Source organism: Artemia franciscana, chromosome 19 (assembly GCF_032884065.1).
Source record: "Artemia franciscana chromosome 19, ASM3288406v1, whole genome shotgun sequence".
Taxonomy (NCBI): Eukaryota; Metazoa; Arthropoda; class Branchiopoda; order Anostraca; family Artemiidae; genus Artemia; species Artemia franciscana.
In genome coordinates, this window is record NC_088881.1 from 14,443,180 (window position 1) to 14,459,749 (window position 16,570).

The window sequence follows — 16,570 nt, forward strand, 5'->3', positions numbered from 1 at the left end:
TATATATATATATATATATATATATATATATATATATATATATATATATATATATATATATATATATATATATATATATATTGTATACTTGCAAGTTTTACGTAGTTAAATATCATGAAAAGAGAAATCACCAATGCAACAGCACAAACACAAAAATGAGCGAGACAGAAGGAGAAAAGGAAGACTGTTTTCCTAAATTAGTGATTAATATAGACCAGCACTTGAATGAGGCCTCAACCCTACTTATCCATACAATCACATAGATCAAAAAGCATAGCCACACACAATCAACCATAAAGAATAATCCATGGACAGGCAGTCATGTCGTCAATAAGGATAAGTCGTCATTTACCAAACAATAGAAAAATAATATAGACAAATAATTCAGAGGCAACACCCTACATAAGGGCTCATCAGGAGAATACACTGGCCTATATAGGGTTTTGCCACTCTAAATTCTCTACCCAGCACAGTGTTGTGGCTACCACAGAATATCCATGGCATCCCCGCGTCAGGTATCACCCCCAAAATACATGCCTATGAAAGAAAAAAAACAGCAAATGTAAAACAACCAAGTAAAACCAAAACAAGCTTATCCTGTTAATATATCCCTCCCTTTAGTGACAATAGGTAAACTAAATATTATAAATTTTACCAAATCACAAATATTAACACATTGCAAAAAACCTGAGTGAACTAAACAATTATAAAATTCATCTTTACCATGTGGCTAATTTTTAAGAAAATCCACTCAATTAGCAACACAATTCAAAATAAATGGCGCTGCGACAACATTTCTCAAACCTCCAAAATTAGTTGAAAATTTCTTTAAGTATTTCTAGATAATTCTTTTGATACTTATTTAAAAGTTCGTTATAATGAAAACTAAATTTTTTAAATTGCCAAGTTAATTTATTTGCAGAAAAACCTCTTGATATCAATTTTTGGCTTAAGATTTTACATTTTTTTTAAAAATCAATATAATTACTACAAATCCTTGCATAACGAAGTAACTGTGAGAAAAACGCTGAATATGTGATATTTGAGTGTATATTACTTTCAGGGAATGGGAAACTAATCACTTCAAAATCAAAATCATCGATAACTTTAGAATAACTTTAAATGATAACCTTAGGAAAAAGCGATAGCTACTCCAAAAAAGTTTGGAGAATAGAGTCGTCATATGACAAAACATCCAAGTTTATTGTTTAAAGAACCAGTTGGAGACATTTCATTTTAAGGATAATTATCAAACATTTCGTTGCGATTGAGGGTAATTATTGGGCTAGTTGAGTCTAACGCAAGTTTCAAGATCCTTTTATTGCGTTTATAGATAGGACGAAGCATCGATAATCTAGCTTGCGGTTCATAAAACTGAATGTTGTCTGTTTGACAGATTGTTGTTGAAAGATGGTTGCTGAAAATGCATGTGGGTTAAGTGTTGCCTTTAAATGACTTTTGTATGGGGGGGGGACTCATTCTAAAAGTTCACTGCTCGCTCCTTCAGTCTCTATTAAAAAGAAGAATTCACATCAACACTCTAACATTTCGGACTCCTTTACAATTCGGGCAAAAGCCTAGTCATGCCAATTCTCAAAAAAAGTGGGCTAATTAAGCGTAAGAGCCAGAAAAGCAATCAAATAACACAGGAAATGAGGATTTGTGCTAAGGAGGAGGAGGGTCCACCACTTCTTCATACTTCGGAGGGCTATCAGATTTTACACCGTAAGGTGTGGGTATAATTGGAACGACACGCGACACATTTTGGTGTTTATTTATTTTGTTTTTATTTTTTTCTATTAGGAATTCTGTGATTAATAATATGATTAATGCAAAAAACAATATTACAACTGTACTTAGTATAACTGTACCTATTATAGGTGGCGGGTCCATCCATGATGGGAAAGGAGTAGAAATTTTCTGACAATTTTTTCTAAGCTTATCATCCGTATTAGAATTAGCTTTAACGAATATATCAACATCATTCTATTCAATCCCAGGTGAAGCCTTGTTTTTGAGAATATTTTTTGAATTGGCTTCAACCAAAACGTCTCTTGATAGCTTTGTCGGATTTGCATCTATTTGCCATTTTGTTACAGTCATTAAAAACCATATTAATAAATGTATATTCATAACTATAAGCAGTGTTTACTTCATAAGAGAGCTCTAAATCTCTTTAAATCATGAGTGTAAGATTAAGTTTACATAACTAGTTTTGATTTATTTTTAAAGTATATTAAAATAAAATGTTTTTGCATTCATTAGAAATAGAAGAAAAAAAGTTTTTTTCAATTGAAAGTAAGGAGCAACAATAAAACTTAAGACGAACAGAAATTATGACATATATGAAGAGGGTTGGCTCCTACTTAACACGTCACAATTCCCACGTCCGCTGAAAAATCTCCCTCACCACAGAAATATTTTCAGTACGAAGAATAGAAAATTCAGTACGGGTGAAAATTTACCCGGAGAAACATCCTTAACATAACAAAACGTAAAATCGAGACGTTAAAGAGAAAGCAAGACTTAAAAAAAAAATAGTATGGGCATTCTGATCAATTCCCGTGGTTTATAATTTCCCCTAACAAGGTCAAAGGCAAACAAACTTCTCAAGCATTTGAGAATGCCTTCATCTAATCGTACTGCTGCTATTTCTACATGTGCAAAATTGGATCGTGAACAAAGTTACAACACGATTGATCTATTGTCGTATGTAAAAAAAAAATAATTCTACGTTAACGCCCGAACAAAAAGGCATACATGATATCCAAGTTGGAAAAATCTTCTTCTTGGATGTGCCAGGAGGTACTGGTAAAACTTTTCAATATATATTTCCTCTGGTATAAGTTCGATCCAAAATGACATAGCGTTGGCCCTTTTATCGGCCAGAATAACCGTAACGTTGCTGCCTTGTAGGAAAATTGCTCATTCCACTTTGACATTGCCTCTGAATATGTAATCTAGAGAGACTCCCACGTAAACATTTCCCAATTAGCAATTTTGAATTGAATACACGTTGTGAAATTTCTCCCGACATGTAAAGGACTATCGTTTCCCAATTGCGAAATTTTCTCCACAAAAATGATGATTTAGTGCGCCTGTTCAAAACCGCAATCGATATGATGCCCACTGATACGCATAAAATTGTTATTTCCGCTGATAAAAGCATCCTGGCCAACATGTGCGTAGATAGAATGCTCCAACTATCGAAGAATTGGCAATTGTTATTGTCGGTGATCAGTTTTTACCTCGAAATATTATTCTCCATAAGCGAAACGCTCAGTTGGTAAGAATTGCTGAAACTCATTGATGCTAAAATGCATTACAATGTCCTATCACTTTTTGGGATGGAGCGGACTGCTACCACTTTAATATTAATTTAATAAGTTCAGCCACTAACAAAAAAATGGACAAGAAATTTATAGCAATGAACTACTATGGCTACAGAATAATGACTCGTCAGGATGAAGAGAACTATATTTGAATTGACGTCAATTGTTTCACCAGCACATCGTTGATATGAAAGCAAAGATTTAATCAGAACATTTTCCATTCATCAGTCTGAAACAGACCAAGCTCCATTCTGAAAAATATATTCATTTGAGCTTGAGGCTCAAAGAGATAATGGCAAAAGAAACCGAGACGAGGAAACACAAGAACAACGTGAAAACAGGCTTGAGACTCAAAGAGATAAAGTCATAAGAAAGTGTCCCAAGGAATCACAGGAGCAACGTGAAGATTATCGCCGGGGATTCAGGTACAGCCCAGGCAATAATTATACCTTCAGTAGATGTATTCAAATCGGGACTATTTCTAAAATTTGTCCCTATTACAAGGCCTTGAAATTTAATATTGAAACAATGGGAATTTCTTGCGCCTCGGGAAAAGCTATATTTCTTCAACTGGCTGCAATACCTGAGGCATTGAAGACGTTACATACTGGAACTACATCATAATCTAAGCGTTTTTAAACAAACATTAGAAAATATAACTCATATTTCCAAATGACATCGTTTGGTGCCCAAATTGAAAATCAAGATTAATTTATGCCCACGTTCAAAGTAAAAGGGCAAATTTATCATAGAGCAGGGTTCCTTTTACCAATCTCAGGTGCGAATCGTGAATTTTTACAACTATACTTTTTAAGTGATTGCAATTCGTAATTGAATTCCCAACTCCCACGTACAACATTTCCAAATTAGTAATTTTGAATTGAATACACGTTATTAAATTCCTCCCGACATGGAAAGGACTATCGTTTCCCAATTGCAAAATTTTCTCCACGAAAATGATGATTTAGTGTGTCTGTTCAAAACAGAAATCAATTTGATGCCTACTGATTCACATAAAATTGTTACTTCTGCTGAAAAGACGCCTAATGACAAATATTTGCGTAGATACAATGCTCCAACTCTTAACGAATTAGCAATCTTTATGGTCTATGATCAGTTTTAACCTCGAAATATTATTCTTTATAAGCGAAACGCTCAGTTGGTAAGAATTGCTGAACTCATTGATGCTAAAATCACCTACAATATCCTATCAGTTTTTGGGATGGAGCCGACGACTATCACATTAATAAAAAATTGAAAGATCTATCCGCTAACAAAAAAACGGATAAGAAATGCAGCGCAATGAATTATTACTCTTATAGAATAATGATTCGTCACTATGAAGAACATTTTATTTAAAAATTCCGCCGATTGTTTCACCAACACATCGTTGATATGTATGCAAAGATTGAATAAAAAGGTTTGCTATTTATCCGTCTGAATCAGACTAAGGTCTTCTCTGGACAATACATTCATTTGCGAGGTGCAGTTGTAAATGACGGTAATACCCCTGACGTTGGAAGATTAACAATGTTACCTTAGTAATATGCTCTGAGTCCCCGTCATATGCATGAATATGCTCTAGATTCTATTGCGTATGTTCATCTCTTTGGTTGCTCAGATTTATATATTACAGTTACATGTAATCAATCTTGGGTCGACATCCAGCAGCTTTTACTTCAAGGACAATCGGCATTTCATAGACATGACATTACAGCCTGTGTCTTGCGAAAAAAGATATAAATTACCAATAAACTACATAGTAAAACTTTAAGTGCATGGGTCAATGCGATGCTGGATGTACTCAATGAAATAGCAAAAACGAGGATTGCCACACGCACATATTTTAATCTGGGTACATGATAACTTTACTTCTAATAAAATTGATGATGTATTTTCCACTAAAATACCAGATGAAAATGTCGATAAGGGCTTATATAATATTGTAGTAAAAAATATGAAGCATGGACCTTGCGGTACACTGAATGAAAAATGACCATGCATGGCCAAAGGAAGGTGCACCAAGCAATATCCTCGATTTTTAGTACCCAAAACAATTTTTTTTAGTTTTGTAGCTTTTATATTTATTTATTTATTTATTTATTTGAAAACCCGTCGATCATACGAAATTAAATTGACGGAGCACAAACATATAAATATAAGGAAATATATAATAACATATCAGAAGAGACATAACTAGAAAGAGACTCAACTAATAAAAGGACAAATAAATTAGCACTAAAATGAATAAAACGTAAACAGATCTATTGTAAAAGGAGATTATACAAATCGTGATCTAATATTTTAATATTGTGTCATTTGATTAAATTTTCATCTGCAACATGAGGGTCGGTTATGTGATAGTTTTTAATGAGGATTGATTTTCTGTACCAGGGAGAGAAACGTAGGATGTATTTAGTGAAACGTAAGAAAAGCATTTTTTAGCTTTTTTTTCTTTTTAGTTTTTTTTTACCTATACACAATTTTCGTTCACAAAAACAAATTTACAAATTATTATTAAAACACGGAAAAAGGAGTAAAAACTCAAGAAATTAAAATAAAAAATATAAAAAAGTCTGACAAAGAAAAAAAATAAACAAAATGAACCACGAATTACATAAAGATGGGGGCCTGGCATCTAATTCAAGAGGGCGGGGGGGATAATGGATATTAGAGGTAAACTTAAGCCCCATAAAAAGCTATTCTGAGGAGTCTTAAGGAAAATCCCTCATTCCGTTTGACTGAGTGTTAGATTTTAGTCTCCAACCAACGCCAAAGAATTCATTTAACACATTTCACTTTAACTTTAAACTGTAGAATATGTTAGTCCAAGCAATTCACGCCACCATGGCAATATGTGGCTGCCTCGTAAAACAAAGAAAAGGTTAACGTAAAAACTATTCATTCACACAAGAGTTGATCGTTTAAACTTAATGAAAAAATCTCCAATAGAAATTCCACTGATGACTCCTACAATTGCGGCCAGCGTGCCATAATGTACAAGCCCCAACAATACCATTCTGGCCCATAATATCACACCTTGAGGGCTTTGAAACAATTTTCTTTCGATAATAATATTATAAACTAAAAATGACCATTGTCTTTATTTGAACAACGAAAGCTTGTCATTTCATTTGTTGGACTGCTATGCCCAATGACGCAAACGACAACTTCAAGCAAGGAAAATCACACATATGACGTTTTTCGAGCATTTTTGCCAAAATATTCGTTTAAACAATAATCAATCATTGACTCTTTATGAAAAATCCCAATTAGGGTTTCTTCTAATAACTCCTAGCAATTTTGGCCAGCATGGCACAATTTAAAATCCCTGGTGACACCACTAGGGTGCAAATTATCATACCTATACCTTTTCAACATTTTTCCATGAAAGAACTAATTCAAAAAATTACTATTGTTTTCATTTAAACAGCAGAAACTTGCCATTTGATTGTTTGATTGTGATATCGAAATTAAACAGCTGTTTTTTTTCCGAAGAAATCAAGGGCAACATTTTGAAATCAAAGTTAATATATACGAATCATGATCAGACCATAAAAATCTAGACTAAATCATTAAAAATCAAGACCAAACTGAACGAATTAAGGCCAACTTCTAAAAATCAAAATCAAACCAAAGAAATCAAGTGATCACTATTTGAAAATCTCGAGCGAACCTATATAATTCAAAACAAACTCAAAAAAGTCAAAATATCAATATGTAAAAATCCAGGACAATCCTTAAGAATCAATACCAATACGTAAAGACCAAAATATAGAGATCGAGACTAATACGCAGACATCAAGATCGAGTCTTGGAAATCAAGACTGTAGAAATACTGACCAACCTCTAAAATCATGACCAGTACATAAAAATCCCAACGAATTCGTAAAAATCACGACCAAACTGAAAAAATCAGAGCTAACCTCCAAAAATCATGACCAACCCGATAAAATCGAGAGGTCAATATGTAGAAATCTAGAGCAACCCTATAGAAATCCTAACCACTGCACAGAAATCCAGTTGAACCCCAAAAATGCGAGATATCAACATATAGAAATACAGAACAATAATTAGAAATCAAGACCAATCCGTATAAATCATGAGAGTCCCTGGAAATCCAGATGAATTCATAAAAATAAAAACCAAACTGAGAAATTCAAGGTCGAACTCAAAAATCAAGACCAAACTGAAGAAATAAAGTTGTCAATATTATAAATCTGGACCGAACCATAGAAATCCCGACCCCCCAGAAAGCAAGAGATTAACATTTAGACATCCAGATGGAGCCCAGACATCCTTACCAATGCGTACAAATCTGCAGGAATTCTTGTAAAACATAGGCAATGCACAGAAATTCGCACAAATTCAGAAAAATCTAAGTCAATCCATGAAATTCAGACCAAACCATAGAGATAAAGAAAAAGCTTGAAAATCGAGAGATCAACATTTAGAAATCCAAAACATTCCTTAGAAATTAAGACCAGCGCATAGAAATTCAGATCGAACTACAAAAAAAGAAACAAACTCTAGAAATCAAGTCAACCTCTGAAAATTGAGACCAATCTTTAGGAATCATTCGCAGCATCTAAGAATCATGACCAATACATGAAGTCTAGCCAGACCCTAGAAACCAAAACACATGCATAAAAAGAAAGATTAAACTGAAGAAATAAAGGCCAATATAAAAAATTAAGACCAATCCGAAGAAATCAAGAGATCAAAAGGCGAACCTCCGAAAATCACAACCAATCCCAAAAAATGAAGAGGTCAATATCCAGAAATCTAGAGCAACTCCATAGATGTCATAACCAATGCTTTGAAATCTAGACAAACTCACAAAAACAAAGAGATAAGCATGTTGAAATCCAGAACAATCCTTAAAAATCATGACCAGTGTATAAAAATTTAGGATAAATTGTAAAATCCAGAGCAAGCTCAAGATATCGTGACAAACCTCTAGAACTCGAGACCAATCCAAAGAAATCAAGGGCAACCAAATTGAAAATCAAGACCAAGACATACAAATCATAACTAAACCATAAATCTCCCAAAAACTTAGTAAGCATAAAGACCAAACTGGTCTTTCTCTCAAAGCAAGGCCAATCTCTAAAATCAAGACCAATCTGAAAAAATCAAGAGATCATAAGGGCAACATCTAAAATTCAAGACCAATCCAAAAACAATACAGAGGTTATTACATAGAAATATAGAGCACCCCAATAGTAATCACAGCCTTGTTAATCGTTACCATCCACAAGAGTTCCAAAAAATCAAAATACCAAGGATATTTTTGATTTCTAAATGTTGATCTCTTGATTTTCACGATTTTTCTTGATTTCTATGGTTTGGTCTGGATTTCAAGTATTGACCCAGATTTTTTTGAATTTTTGTGAATTTCTGTCCATTGCCTATATTTTACAAGGTTTCGTGCAGATTTGTACGCATTGGCAAGGATTTCTAGGGCTCGATCTGAATGTCTACATGTTAATCTTTTGCTTTCTGGGGGTCTGGATTTCTATGGTTTGGTCTAGATTTATAATATTGACAACTTTATTTTTTCGGTTTGGTCTTGACTTTTTAGATTTACCTTGAATTCCTCAGTTTGGTTTTTATTTTTATGAATTCATCTGGATTTCCAGGGATTGTCAAGATTTATACGAATTGGTCTTGATTTCAACTATTGTTCTGGATTTCTATATGTTGATATCTCGAAAATTCGGGGCTCGTCTGGATTTCTGTGCATTGGTTGTGATTTCCATGGGGTTGCTCTAGATTTCTACATATTGACCTCTTGATTTCTTCGGGTTGGTCATGATTTGTAGAGGTTGGCTCTGATTTCTTCAATTTGGTCGTGATTTTTATGAATTCACAGGGATGTTTATGTATTGTTCATGATTTTTAGAGGATGGTCAGTATTTCTAAAGTCTAAGGATTTTCTAAGGATTTTTCTGGATTTCTATCTATGGATCTCCCAGCTTCACAGCCATTTAGTTTCACATGCTGGGTATTACTATGGAATATCACAACTTAACAATGAAATGGCAATTTTCTTCTGTTTAAATGAAAACAATGGTAATTTTTTAGTTTATAAATTTTTGAAAAAAGTATTGGTATGATAATTTGCGCCAGAATGCTGTCACCAGGGCTGTTAAATTGTGACATGCTCGCCAAAATTACTAGGAGTCATCAGAAGAAACCCTAATTGGGATCTTTCATCAAGAGTCAATGATCAATCATTGTTTAAATGAATATTTTGGCAGAAAAATTCTCGAAAAATGTCATATATATAATTTTCATTGCTCAAAGGTATCGTTTGCGTCATTGGGCATCACAGTTCTACAATGAAGTGACAAGCTTTCGTTTTTCAAATTCAGAACAATGGTCATTTTTTAGTTTATAATATTATTAGCGAGAGAAAATTGTTCAAAAATCCTGAAGGTTTGATATTATGGGCCGGAATGGTATCATTGGGGCTTGTACATTATGCCAGGCTGGCTTCAATTGCAAGGAGTCATCAGAGGAAACTCTATTGGAGATTTTTTCATTAAGTTTAAACGATCAACTCTTGTGTAAATGAATATTTTTTTCGTCGACAATTTCTCTGTTTTACGAGGCAGCCACATGTTGCCCTGGTAGCGTGAAATGATTGGACTAACTTGTTCTACAGTTTAACAATAAGGAGGAAGGTGTTAAATAAATTCCATGGCGTTGGCGAGGGACTAAAATCTAACACTCAGTCAAACGGAAAGAAGAATTTTCATTAAGACCCCTCATAAATAGCTCTTTATGGGGCTTAAGTTTACCTCTAATATCCATTCTCCCCCTTCCTCTGGAATTAGATGCCAGGCGCCCATCTTTATGTAATTCTTGGTTCTTTTTGTTTATTTTCTAATCCTATGTCAGATTTTTTCAGATTTTATATTTTAGTTTCTTGAGTTCTTACTGCTTTTTCCGTATTTTAATAATAATTTGTAAATTTATTTTTATGGACGAAGTTTGTATATAGAAAAGTTTGTATCCCTTAGATCTATTGATCAAGGATAGAACTTCAATTTTTTCTGCAATACAATTATAGCATCTTGTAACCTATGCAAAAAAGGATGCTCATTCAAGAATGCCTTTAATATAAGCATAAATTTCTCTGTAGCAAAGGTGAAAAGGAAAAATTTGTGATCATGTATGAAGGTGTAGCATTTTCTAGGCACAATGGTAGTTACGATTTCATTTCATCTCTGATAGTAATATCATTTGATAATACTCTCTAAAGCATTACTTAAAATGCAGGTGCAAACCAAGTGCAAGTAATTTCTGGCAATCTCTTTTCCCTTCTGTATCTCAATTATTGCAGTCATAAAAAAACACTGAATCAATAGATTAATCGTTCTAGTAAGCGGGGTAGGGATTTCTCCACGGGTCGAGTAGTTTGTTTGTAGAATCTTTTTGTATCAAAATACTAGGAATAGATTGCTGGTCTACCTGGTCAATGCTCGATTTCATTCAATGAAAATTCCTCTTCGAATTCTAATAGGGGACACAAATTCTTAGGATATAAAAGCTTCCAGAGGAAAATGCATTTACTGAAAATGACATTTCTTATTTCAGTGTGTCAGACCCAGGTGCGCGTAATAACAACTTGAGGGAGTCGTAGCTCTAATAGTTTACCCCCTATCTATCTTCAAGAAACTGAAAAAGCTACACTACTAGAGCATTGTATTTTCTTCTGATGCAATGTTATTTAATTTTTCACTGAGGTTAGTAGAATTTCTTAAATGAGATAATAGAGTTCCTAAGAGTAGTTGGAAATTCATTAACAGCCGTCATTAACTTTGCGATTGAAAAGTTAATATAATAGGAAGGAGGGGGCACTATTCTCGTTAATTTTACATAAACCATCGGTTGGAACAATATGTTTAATAAAACTTATCGTAAAAGCTTGGGGGTTTGGTCGGGTAAGTGTAAATTCTTCTTTACTGTCGTTAATTCATTTTTTGTTGGTCTTGAAAATTTCTCAGTATCGTCAGAGTCCAGTTTCTTATAAAAAAAAGATAATAGAAAAAATAAAGTGTTATCTATATCTACCCTTGAGATCTACAAGAGGATATATTTTTACCATGAATCAGCAGGCATGTGTTTAAAATGCTATGGGCGCTATAAATCTTTGATATTGATTCATTTCTGTTTATTATGAAGAAGTTGGGTTTAATTAATTCACAGAGGCTTTGCAGACAGATAAGGTCAGATTTACTCCAGCATCAGGTCGGTGCCAGTCATCCTCTGCAGATCTTGACTCTGCTTAGCGGCTGGTATACTATAATACCGAATTATGTAGACAAATGTATAATTCTTGGAGCAATGTTGATAGAATATGATTTATACGGCCTACCTTAGTCGTAGGCAAATTTTCGAACGGAACTTGGCTAATATAGCACCTAAGCATATAGAAGTTAAGTAGAACTGTTTTCTTAGCTAGTTTCTTTCACCTTGCGTGAGACAAACAAAGACAAGTCACAGAATAGATGGAAAACATATAAATCGGGCTCTATATTTGTAAATTAAGGGGGAAGAGTGGGGTAGTGTTTTTGGACATAGTAAGGTTAGAAAATAATTCTTACTTATAATGTGCAGAATGATTGTACTTAACACATTTTTCATGCAGACCCAATATACTTTAACTCCTCCCTCCCTAATATGCAAATATACAGCCCAAAGTAGTTTCTAAAGTATTATATTTTCAACATATTTGGGGATATTCTATTGGGATTAGTCAGAAAAATTATTCAGAGATTAGTTCATTCAATACAGATTGTAAACTCACTGAAAATCAGATTTGCTTAGCTTCTATATTCGTAGGCACTCTAACAGACGAGTACCTTTTGAGCATTACCAGAATATTTGATACCATGCTCAGTGGAGGCGATTCACCAGAATGTTTATCGAATTAGACAGAGACCAAACTAATAAAAAAAATATCCTATGTAGATATTCATATTTATCTTTATCATTGTCTTTAAATCCAAAGGTTTTTGTCGATGAAGTGTTTTAGTAATTACCTTTATTTGGGTAGCAGCCAGTAACGCAATTTCCCTAAAATCAGGGTGGTGCAAAGCTTAAGCGAATTTTCCCAAATCAACTGACAATGAAAATGAAAACTGGCAAGTTAGTCATATGAACCTCTTGTGATATTTTGTTTCTTTAACACCAACTTGGACATCTTGCTCGATGCAATTTGAAATTTTGTTTCCTTTGCTTTTACGTGACATATAAAGCGATAGAGCTTGTGATAGCCTTTTTCAAATAAATATTATCTTATCGCGTCTGACTGACATTTTGATGTACCAACTGTTTGCTCTCTTTATGCTTTTTCCGTTTCGCATTTGCATACAGGGGAATTTTCAACGCGGAAAACTAACCAAAGGAAATTTTCAGAGGTAGATTTTTCATGCTTGAAATTACCTCGAGGGGTAGTATGCTAACCCCTTTACATAGTATTGATTTGGTCTGAGAAGGAAGAGTTACATACCCTAGGTAATTCAAATGGTTTCACATATCTTGAAAAAAGTTTAAAGTTTTCATTCCATATATCTTCTACTGTGTCCAATATCTGGCGTAAGGATTTTGTGGTTTTCGCCGACTTCCGTGTCCCGTTCAACTTAATGAACCAAGAAGCTCTTAGGCAGAATCTAGAATCGACTTGTTTCCCTGAGAAATTCTGCAGACTCTTCTAAGCTCTACACCATGGCACAGAGAGCTGTATTCAATTCAAGGGCCGGTGTAGCTCCTTTTTCCAAATCACAACAGGAGTGAGTCAAGAATGTGTAACACTAAGGAGCCACTTCAAGGAACCGCAACACTAAAGGCCAACAAAATATGGCAGACGAAGAGCCTGAGAAAGATCAAAGGTCTAAGGTGGTTATATTTTATGAGCAACGAGAAGCTGCTGTAGCTCACCAGGCAGTCTCGGTTTTTAATTCAAGGAGCTTAGAATTACATTACGATTGTTTGGACACCTACATAGAATTTCCCTAAACTTACCCGCAAAGAGGATCTTTGACTTTGACCCTACGGAAGACGGTTTGAAGGGACCCCGCGGTAGACCATAGAAGCGATGGTGCAAAAGCCAGTCCGAGTTCCTGACGATGGCAAATATCAGACTGAGCGAAGCCCAAACGCTCACACTGGATCGAAGTGGATGGAGGAGGCAGACTTCACTCTCTACACCAAGCAGCGTCCGGCGAAATACCTAAGTCAAGTGAGCCACATTTTTTTTGACGAAACTGGAGAAAGTAGATGGCGATAAAATAAACGGGAATTTATCCAATGCAAACCGTCATTCACCGATTCACTGTCAATTAAAAGGTTTCATCCCTATTATGAACTGTTATATTTTTGTATGAGTTGATTTAAGTACAAACAATGGATCCCAGACTAAAAAAAGCAGACTTTAAGAGAAATAAAAAATAATCAGAAATCATTATTTGAATTTGGTGAAAAAATCTTGTTTACATTTTCTTCTATGCCACTAACGATCTTTGTACAAAATATCAGTAAATATTGTTATAATGAACATATTCAATTAAGGGGCAATTTTCCCCAAGCTCGGAACTTTTTATGGGTCAAATTAAACTTGATGAAATTTATGAATTTTGAATTATGATGAAAATTCTTTTCTTTTTATGTAAACTCATTTACTTAGAGTTTCGGTTACTATTGAGACTTTTATCTTATATTTTTCACCACTGCATTAAAATAGGCCTACCATAACACGGCAATCAGTATTTTGGTAAAATTAAAAAAAAAGTCTTCTGTATTGTGGTGGTATATTGAACTATACCATGCTGTGGACGCATATTATTGTGGTACCAATTTCACAGAATAATTTAATAAAATAATGTTTATGAGGATTCATAACTCTCGATAATACGATCTTATGTTCGACTTGGTTCAGCAATTAAAAAGATATTCCCAGAGTTTGGAATGCTTTTAAACGTGAAAGACTTTGTGTAATTTTAGTCAAATTAGCCAATCTATATATATATATAAAATAGACTATATACCGGAATAATTAAATACAAACATGTCCCTAAAATATTTTATAGATAAATACAAACAAATTAGATGTCTCTCCGTGTGTGTCAATGTGCGTAAATGAGATTGAGCCTCGTTCCTGTTTAAGTGGAGGGAAAGAAATGAAACGAAAAAGAACGGGATAAAGTGACACAAAACTGAAATATGGTTGGACAAGTTTAAATCTGTGGATGAGGAGCAAAAAGGCGTGAATTGGAGGCAGAATTCATTCCTACTAACAATAATTAGTCAAAAAGTTTCCCGAAAAAGAATTTTTCCAAAGAAGAGCAAAGGTTATATTACAGCGGAGATCAGTAGAAATAAACTTTTACAACAAATCAAACTCAAAATGATCAGATTTAACATAGAACAATAAATAGAACCCAAAAAGAATGGAAACTAAACAAACAATAATAGCAAATACACACACAAAAGCTACTAATACAAATGAATAAATAAAACTCAATAAACAGATATTAGAGCTCGAACCGGAGTTTGGCTACTTCTTCTCACTACCCATAAACTCAAAACCATGCCTATTCCTGGTGCTGCCCGGGGAAAATTGAATTACTGTATCCCTCTCTCCCGACTCAAATATAATTAGGAAAAGCCGAATCAAAGGGATAGTTTGATCAAAGTGGGCAAACCATGAGCTACAACTTCCTCCCCCCTCCTCCCCCATTTTACCCCGGCCTGATCCTCTTGCAGCTGCCTAGTCCTTTCCCCCCTTTGAACCGTTTTACGAAATTAAATACTGACGAATGCGACACTGCCTTTCCATAACAAACAAACACAAAGTAGAAACACTATGAGAAATCTTTTCAAGACACAGGAAATCCATTCAGTGGAAATTTCGGCCCTACGTCCATGGGCCGTCTTCAGCACAATATGCAAAAGAAAAAAAATTTATATGAATAATTACACTAAAATTTGAGAATTAAAACTAATATGTCTTTAAGAAACTTTCTAAAAACAGCCCTAGCATCCTTACTTCAACGAATTTCAACCAGTCCTATATATATATATATATATATATATATATATATATATATATATATATATATATATATATATATATATTTTTCTCGTATTTTACTGAAGATGGCCCTTGGACGTACGGCCGAAATATTCGCTGAATTGATTTCCACTATCTTGAAAAGATTTTCCCTATTGTTTGTATTTTGTGTTCGTTTGCTCTACGTAATACTTCGAAGGACTATTTCGTCTTTTTTGGTTGTGGAAAATTTGCACGGAGTTTAGACAGTGTTCTTAGTTTTTAAAAATTGCAATACAAATAATGAAATTTAACTTACTCCAATTATTAAGATGACTTGAAAACAAAATAAAATATTGAAAGTTTAGTACTTAGAAAGTTTAGAATTCTCTTTTGGACAATTTTGACAAAGGTTATACCGACTGTTGAGCTCATTGATGTAGTATACTCCAACAGCATATTTGATGAAATGCTTAGCCAGAAATAATAAAAGCTACCAAAGTTCTAGAAATAACAACATATTTTACTAAATATGTTAGTAAACCGATATACAAATTTAAACGCCAATATCTTTATTTACAAAATCACCCCATATCTCAGTATTACGGTCAATAATAATATAGAAGCAACCACTAGCGAAGCCTCGAAAACTTCAAGATGTATTTCGAAGGAATATCCAACCATGTTTATCTTCTGGGAATTCTGTACTTAAAACGAAAAAAAAATACATCCAAAACTAAATATGTCACCTTAAACAAATATGGAAGACATCGTCCCTACAACAATACCACATACTGACCCACAACTAATGGAAATGGACACCTCAATCTCAGAGACTACTACAGAAATCACCCGTGACATAATAAGACTAAATGAAGATTACAACAAGTACTTAACAATAACAATAAGACAGCCGAAAAAAATCCACTCGATGGGATATGGATACCCTAAAGAAACGTAGGAGGAATTCAATTCAGAATGAAGTCCTTATCGTTGATACTAGCTATAATAATACAGAATGCATAGACGGAGACAAAAATTGTCCGAATGACAAATTTAGAAGTGTTGCACAATCAAAGATAAAAAGACTTGTGCACGACAAGCAATGACAGACGAACATAAAAAATGATTCCTGAGTCCTCCCAGAATTAACTAAAGGAAATACAATGCAAATATC